A 10,763-nucleotide genomic window follows, 5' to 3' on the forward strand; every position below is an offset into this window, starting at 1 on the left:
CCGGATGTCAAACCACAGGGCAGAGAATGTGGAGTCATCCTGGCTCGGCTGGTGGAGGATGTTGGGACAGGTGGGTGCTTTGTGCAAATGTCTATTTCCTGAGCTGTCAGACAGGACATTATATGATGTTATGGTAACACTAACTTTACATGTGCGGCGGCATCCACAATCTTTAGTATAATAGGCTCAATTTTAATGTGGCATAGTAACCCCTGCGCTACTATATGTGTTATGTCAGTCCAGGTAGCTGCAACGGGGCTAAGGGATAGCAGTAGGGAATCTCGCCCTGCACTACTCCCACTAGCTATCCCGGTCCCTGCCTCACGGGTGTGGGTCGGCTGTACTCAGGCTAAGCCTGACCCCGACGGCTCCTCTCTCACTGACACCGTAGGCCTAGAGGGAAGTGGGAGAAGGAATGCCCTATAAGATCTCTAGGGACTGGAGACTAAAGGGGGTCACCCCTAACGAAAGTGAAGCTGCTACTGACAGGGACTGACAAGGGTGTGCGCTGACTAACAACACAAGCAGCACACAGGAAACATGTGGGAAAGGATTCCCCCAAACCAATATGGGAAGGAACCTTACACTAGGAAACAAACACAGGGAAACTGAGTAGAAATCAAAGGATAAGGCAATTCACTCACACAGTCAATTATACACAGAGGGAGGATTGGTGAACACAGAAGGGAAAACACACAAACCAACTAGTTCACCCAAACCTCCCAAAAACCAACCACGGAACTTCCTCTATCCAAGATAACCACCTACTCCTCCTGCTAAGGCCTAGCTCTGTAAAAGCGACACTCAGCACAGAACCATGGGAGGCATGGGTTTAAATACAGAGTAGAGACCACTCCTCCCAGGTGCAAATGGGAGGACAGACTAATCAACCAGGAGATAAAGCTGCCTACCATCAGTGCGCGCGTGCAAGTCAGAAGGTGTGCACCAATACTCACGACAGGACAACCCCGCAGCGCCAGGATGCCACCCCAGACACTGCGCAGCCAAAAACTCCCCAGGTAAGAAAAATAGAAAGTAATGAACCTAAATACTCCTAACAATATGTCTGCATTATTTACTCATTCGTATTGCAGTTCACATATATACAACAATAGGATGATTTTAGGACATTTCATTAAACTTGTTTAATGACTAATGATATGTGTTTTACAGAGAGTAATAAGATTTAGAGTTTAACCCATAGGCTACTTTCACACGGGGATTCCGCGTATCATATTCCGTCGCGGCTGCTCAGGAGCTGAAATGCCGACATAACTGCTGGGCCTCTTCTGTAATATATGGCAGAGAACGGGGGCATTGCCTGCTATCAGTGCCCAGTGGATTTTTTTAAGGGGTTAAAATGTAAATTTTTTTTTATAAATTTAGTTTTCACAGAATTGTACCAAGCCATACAATATAGGTTTCTATGTCATTTTGGCTGCATAATGAATGACAGAAAAATTATGCCTGCAAGAAAGTCGCGTAAATGCAGTTTTTCTCCAATTTCTCCCAATTTTTTTCCAGCTTCCCAGCACATCGTATGAAAAATTATATAGTACAGTTTATCCCATAAAAATTTTGTGCTCATACAGCTCTATGAATGGAAAATGGATTTTGGAAGGTGGGGGGGTCAAAACTGAAAATGAAAAGTTGAAAAATGGTTGCAGAGGATGGGGATAAGTGAAAATCAAAAATTGTCGTCATGACACTTTCCAAAGACCACTTTTACTTTGTTCTAGTGATCGGTGAGAGTCATAGTGACTGAATCCCCAATAGGATAGCATCGGCTACACCAATGGTATGTCCACCCCTGACAATTGTCTAGAAGTATGTCGCTTGGGTCTACTTTGGCTATTTTTTATATCTACCGTATATACTCGAGTATAAGCCGAATTTTTCAGCCCAGCTTTTGAGCTGAAAAAGGCCCCCTCGACGTATACTCGAGTCAACAAAAACAAGGATTTTTTTTAATTTTTTTTTTTTTTTTTTGGGGGGGGGGGGAGGGTCTATGACCAGCCACAATATTAATGTATAGCATCTCCCATAAAATAGTGCCAAAAAAAGATTGAAAAAAAAACAAAAAAAAAAAAAAAACCTAAATCCCTCCTTTCCCTAGAATACATATAAAAGTAGAAAATGACTGTGAAACACATACACATTAGGTATCCCTGTGTCTGACAGTGCCCGGTCTACTAAATATAGGGTATCTGCAGTGCTCCTGTTCCGTCGGGAAGGGGTTAATAGGAGCACTGCAGATACCCTATATTCAGCCAGACTGAATTCCAAGTGAGGAAAGAAAAAAGCCCAGTCCTCAAGCTCAGGGAAGGGGCAGACAGACAACCAAAACACCCCCTCCCCTTCCCCAGCAACTACTGCACCCAAAAACTCCGACCATTTTAATTTTTGAAATTTTCCAGTAGCTGCTGCATTTCCCCCACTAGGCTTATACTCGAGTCAATAAGTTTTCCCAGTTTTTTTGTGGTAAAATTAGGGGCCTCGGCTTATATGCGGGTCGGCTTATACTCGAGTATATACGGGTATATTGTTTCTATCATTCTATGACTTCTTGAAATTTTAGTATAATTCCATTTCCACTGAAATTCCTGCTATTACATATAAGAATTGTAGTGATATAAATTTCCAGTTTATGTCTAAAATTCTTAGTTTGGTGCTTTACTACAACTACTAATAGGAAGAGATAGTAACTGATGCAAAACCTATAAACCTCTATATATTAAGAGACCAATTGTCATGTAATTTGTTTCAAAATCTGTGACCTAGTTTGACCCTAGTATCCCCCAGACCTTCTAAAAACATGGCAAATGGCAAAAGTGAATTGCAGATATACATCAAGGTCATGGCTGTAGATAGCTTTTTATTCTGATGAACATACAAAATATTACAAATGTAAGTATTGACCCTTATAGGGAACTTATATGAAGTCAGGAAACATATGAAAGATCAATTGTAAGCAATCAGCAAGTAAGTATTGATTCCTCGGAAGGTAATTTCACATCCAATTGTTTACAGATAGCAATGAGAAGGCGACAGTCCTCAGGATGGATGTAGTCAGTCTGATGAAATGTAACATGTCATGATCTTATACTGCTGCTTAGTCAACAGAGATCTGCTACTCTTCCGATACATTACAGGCATTTTAATAGGCTACCAAAATTGCCACACATGATGATTAGAGATGAGCGAACAGTGTTCTATCGAACACATGTTCGATCGGATATCAGGGTGTTCGCCATGTTCGAATCGAATCGAACACCACGTGGTAAAGTGCGCCAAAATTCGATTCCCCTCCCACCTTCCCTGGCGCCTTTTTTGCACCAATAACAGCGCAGGGGAGGTGGGACAGGAACTACGACACCGGGGGCATTGAAAAAAATTGGAAAAAGTCATTGGCTGCCGAAATCAGGTGACCTCCATTTTAGACGAATAGTGGATTTCAAATCCGGGTCATATGAGAATGTGAACTTTGTGACTATGAGACAGGGATAGCTGTACAGGCAGGGATAGCTAGGGATAACCTTTATTTAGGGGGGAATGTTATTAAAAATAACTTTTTGGGGCTCTATCGGGTGTGTAATTGTGATTTTTGTGAGATAAACTTTTTCCCATAGGGATGCATTGGCCAGCGCTGATTGGCCGAATTCCGTACTCTGGCCAATCAGTGCTGGCCAATGCATTCTATTAGCTTGATGAAGCAGAGTGTGCACAAGGGTTCAAGCGCACCCTCGGCTCTGATGTAGCAGAGCCGAGGCTGCACAAGGGTTCAAGCGCACCCTCGGCTCTGATGTAGGAGAGCCGAGGGTGCACTTGAACCCTTGTGCACCCTCAGCTCTGCTACATCAGAGCCGAGGGTGCGCTTGAACCCTTGTGCACACTCTGCTTCATCAAGCTAATAGAATGCATTGGCCAGCGCTGATTGGCCAATGTATTCTATTAGCCTGATGAAGTAGAGCTGAATGTGTGTGCTAAGCACACACATTCAGCTCTACTTCATCGGGCTAATAGAATGCATTGGCCAGCGCTGATTGGCCAGAGTACGGAACTCGACCAATCAGCGCTGGCTCTGCTGGAGGAGGCGGAGTCTAAGATCGCTCCACACCAGTCTCCATTCAGGTCCGACCTTAGACTCCGCCTCCTCCGGCAGAGCCAGCGCTGATTGGCCGAAGGCTGGCCAATGCATTCCTATGCGAATGCAGACTTAGCAGTGCTGAGTCAGTTTTGCTCAACTACACATCTGATGCACACTCGGGACTGCTACATCAGATGTAGCAATCTGATGTAGCAGAGCTAAGGGTGCACTAGAACCCCTGTGCAAACTCAGTTCACGCTAATAGAATGCATTGGCCAGCGCTGATTGGCCAATGCATTCTATTAGCCCGATGAAGTAGAGCTGAATGTGTGTGCTAAGCACACACATTCAGCACTGCTTCATCACGCCAATACAATGCATTAGCCAGTGCTGATTGGCCAGAGTACGGAATTCGGCCAATCAGCGCTGGCTCTGCTGGAGGAGGCGGAGTCTAATGTCGGACCTGAATGGAGACTGGTGTGGAGCGATCTTAGACTCCGCCTCCTCCAGCAGAGCCAGCGCTGATTGGTCGAGTTCCGTACTCTGGCCAATCAGCGCTGGCCAATGCATTCTATTAGCCCGATGAAGTAGAGCTGAATGTGTGTGCTTAGCACACACATTCAGCTCTACTTCATCAGGCTAATAGAATACATTGGCCAATCAGCGCTGGCCAATGCATTCTATTAGCTTGATGAAGCAGAGTGTGCACAAGGGTTCAAGCGCACCCTCGGCTCTGATGTAGCAGAGCTGAGGGTGCACAAGGGTTCAAGTGCACCCTCGGCTCTCCTACATCAGAGCCGAGGGTGCGCTTGAACCCTTGTGCAGCCTCAGCTCTGCTACATCAGAGCCGAGGGTGCGCTTGAACCCTTGTGCACACTCTGCTTCATCAAGCTAATAGAATGCATTGGCCAGCGCTGATTGGCCAGAGTACGGAATTCGGCCAATCAGCGCTGGCTCTGCTGGAGGAGGCGGAGTCTAAGATCGCTCCACACCAGTCTCCATTCAGGTCCGACCTTAGACTCCGCCTCCTCCAGCAGAGCCAGCGCTGATTGGCCGAATTCCGTACTCTGGCCAATCAGCACTGGCTAATGCATTGTATTGGCGTGATGAAGCAGTGCTGAATGTGTGTGCTTAGCACACACATTCAGCTCTACTTCATCGGGCTAATAGAATGCATTGGCCAATCAGCGCTGGCCAATGCATTCTATTAGCGTGAACTGAGTTTGCACAGGGGTTCTAGTGCACCCTCGGCTCTGCTACATCAGATTGCTACATCTGATGTAGCAGTGCCGAGTGTGCATCAGATGTGTAGTTGAGCAAAACTGACTCAGCACTGCTAAGTCTGCATTCGCATAGGAATGCATTGGCCAGCCTTCGGCCAATCAGCGCTGGCTCTGCCGGAGGAGGCGGAGTCTAAGGTCGGACCTGAATGGAGACTGGTGTGGAGCGATCTTAGACTCCGCCTCCTCCAGCAGAGCCAGCGCTGATTGGCCGAATTCCGTACTCTGGCCAATCAGCACTGGCTAATGCATTGTATTGGCGTGATGAAGCAGTGCTGAATGTGTGTGCTTAGCACACACATTCAGCTCTACTTCATCGGGCTAATAGAATGCATTGGCCAGCGCTGATTGGCCAGAGTACGGAATTCGGCCAATCAGCGCTGGCTCTGCTGGAGGAGGCGGAGTCTAAGATCGCTCCACACCAGTCTCCATTCAGGTCCGACCTTAGACTCCGCCTCCTCCAGCAGAGCCAGCGCTGATTGGCCGAATTCCGTACTCTGGCCAATCAGCACTGGCTAATGCATTGTATTGGCGTGATGAAGCAGTGCTGAATGTGTGTGCTTAGCACACACATTCAGCTCTACTTCATCGGGCTAATAGAATGCATTGGCCAGCGCTGATTGGCCGAATTCCGTACTCTGGCCAATCAGCACTGGCTAATGCATTGTATTGGCGTGATGAAGCAGTGCTGAATGAGTGTGCTTAGCACACACATTCAGCTCTACTTCATCGGGCTAATAGAATGCATTGGCCAATCAGCGCTGGCCAATGCATTCTATTAGCGTGAACTGAGTTTGCACAGGGGTTCTAGTGCACCCTCGGCTCTGCTACATCAGATTGCTACATCTGATGTAGCAGTGCCGAGTGTGCATCAGATGTGTAGTTGAGCAAAACTGACTCAGCACTGCTAAGTCTGCATTCGCATAGGAATGCATTGGCCAGCCTTCGGCCAATCAGCGCTGGCTCTGCCGGAGGAGGCGGAGTCTAAGGTCGGACCTGAATGGAGACTGGTGTGGAGCTATCTTAGACTCGCCTCCTCCAGCAGAGCCAGCGCTGATTGGTCGAGTTCCGTACTCTGGCCAATCAGCACTGGCCAATGCATTTCTATGGGGAAAAGTTAGCTTGCGAAAATCGCAAACTGACAGGGATTTCCATGAAATAAAGTGACTTTTATGCCCCCAGACATGCTTCCCCTGCTGTCCCAGTGTCATTCCAGGGTGTTGGTATCATTTCCTGGGGTGTCATAGTGGACTTGGTGACCCTCCAGACACGAATTTGGGTTTCCCCCTTAACGAGTTTATGTTCCCCATAGACTATAATGGGGTTCGAAACCCATTCGAACACTCGAACAGTGAGCGGCTGTTCGAATCAAATTTCGAACCTCGAACATTTTAGTGTTCGCTCATCTCTAATGATGATCCGTTCAGGTGAAAATGCTACGTGTGGTCACATTTTGCAATTTGCCAGTAACATAGCACAGAGAATTAAAGCCACTTCAGTTACACCACTTCCTCAAGTCATGTTCACATGGGTCCGCGAAACCCTGATCTGTGTTGTGTATGTAGGGTCATCCCACTGTATAGTTGCTTTAGTTGTCCCTAGGCCTGCAGAGACACCAGTGAGACGTCATAGAGAATGCACATGACCCATAAACAATAGCCCAGCAGTGATGTTATTTTGTAAGCCAATGACTGAAGAACACCAAAGGCCATGTTATTGTATTATATCATAAGCCACAGCATCTTCCCTATTGGTACTGTCATACAACATCATAGAGTGAATTCTGGATCCTTTTGAGTATAACTTGCATGGAGGCGTTTAAGCCATTGCAACACATGGGTATTGTCATATTGGTACAGCTCTTCATCAGTTGCATAGTTAACGTCCTATGGCCCCAGGTGCAAAATTTATGCCAGGGGCCTTTTCAAAAATATACTGGGGTAGAACATATTTGGTTTATTTCAGGTAAGGGCACCCTGCTGTGCTAAAACAACAAACACATAGCAGGGCCCAGCAGCTCATGGCCTCTCCCGGAGAGGGAGGGAACAATTGAAAACAATGGGATTTCAGTTGAGGATGTCCATCTTAAAATCAGTGCGTGACCATTGTTTATCATGACACCTGGGAACATATCAAAGGCTGACTGATGGGGTCTGACTGCAGAGACCCCCAATGATCTTGAGAATGCAACCACTAGAAAAGTGGTCAAAACAATAGTGGATACAGATATGGCCCCACATCCATTCACTTCCATAGAAGAGACAGAGATAGTTCATGAGGAGTGACACTATATAAGCCCATCATATAGCTTGAATTTTGCAATTTTTTTTGCTGTTTTAGCCTCTACATTCTATATCTATAGTGTGCAAGCTAGACGCCATTCCCTGCTCACAGGAGAATCTGCTCCATAAGTATGTCTCTCTATAAAGAAGTACATTGGCTGTGATAGAAAGATCCTACTTAGCTCCAGCTGCACAATATACCTTTGTTTCTTCCACTATCTATGTCCCCCTCTGCTTACTCCTGCCCACCCCTCTCTGTAGACCCTTATAGACGTGTAATCAGAGTCATATGACCTGAATTCAATCTTAAGACAGATACAGCAGAAATTTTCACAGTGAAAGTTAGTTTTACAGCCTGATAAGGAAAGAAAGAAGTATTTTACTTTGATAATTTGTATTACAATGTTTCTCATCAAAGTTTGTTAAAATGAGAGTGTCTATTTATTAGTAAGATACCAATTTTATTACACTGTGATGCTACAGTATTGCAATATATAGTATACCAATGTAAGGATTACATGTTCAAACTCAAGTGGTGCTCGTTTCGGCAGCACATATACTAAAACTGAAATGGTACAGAGAAGGTTAGCATGGCCCCTGCGCAAGGATGATGCAAATTCATGAAGCGTTCCATAAAAAAAAAAAAAAAAAAACAACTCCATAGAGTGGCTAAAAATAAAGTAATTTTTTAAGTTTTTAAGAATATAGAAAAAAAATGAAAAATAGAAAAAAAAATATCACTCAATTTTCTCATTTTACAAATAAAAATAAACAAATAAATATTGTAGCATATAGAATAAATTCAGTAACCAGTGGGACATACATATATATTTAATAACATTTGAAAGACTGCCAGTGAAGACTGACGGTATCTGCACAGGTTTCTGGCAACTGGATATTATCATTTTTAAGAGCTTGGCAGTGTTTTTGACTGTTGGACAAATTGGTATAAACCAGCTCAAGTGTCTTAACTGAACTGCTAATAAAACAATTACTTAACGTGGAGATATCCATTATGGTATCAGATTATTTGATGGGTGGCATTATATGGTGTGGCTGTCAGGGGTTAATTCACTTCACTCACTCAATCTTAAACTCATCCTTCACTCAAGCTGCAAATTGAGCATAAATCACACACCAACACATCCCATGCCTTCCAGGTGCCAGCACCTACAGATTTGTGCGATAGTAGGAGCCCCACTCACATTTGCACATATCTCTCTAATAGACAACATGCACACTTTAAAAGGCATTGGACTCATAGAGCATACTGAGGCCACCATTAAATTTAATGCTTTCATACCCTTAGGTTCAGTGCTTATATTATAAAAAAAAAAAGTGATATATACCAGCACAGCAGTTATAAAATAAAAAGGAGGGAAAAAAAAACAGAAAAAAAAACTCATAAGTTACCATCCTTTCAATTACATTCAGCTTGGAAGGATCTCAGATGGGATGACCAGCACCCAGCTCAGTTGACTCCAAAGGTGTGCCAAAGTTTCCTTGGTATGAACAGTTTTTGTAATGATAAAGCTCTGGCTCATGTTTAGACATGCTCCCTCTATTCACGAGTCCCATCTACATAAGGGTAAGTTCACATGGAGCTTTTTGGATTGGAACCTGAGGCGGAGGCTGTCTCAGGTTCCGATCCATAAATTGGGTAGCCACGACTGAAAGCCGGTGCATTGCACCAGCATTCAGCCGCACACTCTGCTCCGGATTAGGCCCAATGAATGGGCCTAGTCCAGAGGAGGGTGTGTCTTCAGGCCAAATCGCGAGGCAACTCACCCTGAAGAAAGAGCACCTTGCTTCTTTTTTCCGGGAGCCGGAAGAAACGGCTCCCAGAAAAAAGACCTGAGCAGCTCCCATTGATTTCAATGGGAGCTGTCTTTTTGGTCAGGGTTTTGAGGCGAATACAGCCTCAAAACCCTGACCAAAAACTCAGTGTGAACTTACCCTTAGATCCTTTTTTCTCAGGACAAATCTGAGATGCAGCAGAGCTGACTGTGTGCTGAACCCTGTTGCATCTCAGATGTAGCAGTGCTGACTGTGCGCTGAACCCTGTTACATCTGAGATGCAGCAGAGCTATGTGCTGAACCCTGCTCCATCTGAGATGCAGCAGAGCTGACTGTGCGCTGAACCCTGCTACATCTGCTGGGGTTCGATATTCGTTCGAATAGTCGAATATTGAGGAGCTATTCGAAACGAATATCAAATATTGAATATTTCACTGTTCGCTTATCTCTAAATATAATTCACTGATAGCACATAAAAGTCACACTTATGTTAAGACCTAGAGCATACCCCACAACAAAAGAGCCTTTACACAGCTCTGTAGATTTCCCCTTCCTAAACAAGTCCTTATATACAAACAGAACAGACCAAAAGTTTGGACACACCTTCTAATTCAAAGAGTTTTCTGTATTTTCATTACTATGAAAATTGTAGATTCACACTGAAGGCATCAAAACTATGAATTAACACATGTGGAATTATATACGTAACAAAAAATGTGAAAACTGAAAATCTGTCTTATATTCTAGGTTCTTCAAAGTAGCCACCTTTTGCTTTGATTACTGCTTTGCACACTCTTGGCATTCTCTTGATGATCTTCAAGAGGTAGTCACCGGAAATGGTCTTCCAACAGTCTTGAAGGAGTTCCCAGAGATGCTTAGCACTTGTTGGCCCTTTTGCCTTCACTCTGCGGTCCAGCTCACCCCAAACCATCTCGATTGGGTTCAGGTCTAGTGACTGTGGAGGCCAGGTCATCCGGTGTAGCACCCCATCACTCTCCTTCTTGGTCTAATAGCCCTTACACAGCCTGGAGGTGTATTTGGGGTCATTGTCCTGTTGAAAAATAAATCATGGTCCAACTAAACGCAAACCGGATGGAATAGCATGCCGCTGCAAGATGCCGTGGTGGCCATGCTGGTTCAGTATGCCTTCAATTTTGAATAAATCCCCAACAGTGTCACCAGCAAAGCACCCTCACATCATCACACCTCCTCCTCCATGCTTCACGGTAGGAACCAGGCATGTAGAGTCCATCCGTTCACCTTTTCTCCGTTACACAAAGACACGGTGGTTGGAACCAAAGATCTCAAATTTGGACT

At 44.8% G+C, this 10,763-nt stretch overlaps 1 non-coding gene across 1 annotated transcript; it reads left to right on the forward strand.

The window, feature by feature from the left end:
- Window positions 1-8,184: 8,184 nt before the first annotated feature.
- LOC142190914 (U6 spliceosomal RNA) lies at window positions 8,185-8,289 on the forward strand. Its single transcript, XR_012714560.1, has one exon. It is a non-coding gene; the product is annotated as a U6 spliceosomal RNA (small nuclear RNA).
- The last annotated feature ends 2,474 nt before the right edge of the window (window positions 8,290-10,763 follow it).

The sequence above is a fragment of the Leptodactylus fuscus genome, chromosome 1, assembly GCF_031893055.1.
Source record: "Leptodactylus fuscus isolate aLepFus1 chromosome 1, aLepFus1.hap2, whole genome shotgun sequence".
Taxonomy (NCBI): Eukaryota; Metazoa; Chordata; class Amphibia; order Anura; family Leptodactylidae; genus Leptodactylus; species Leptodactylus fuscus.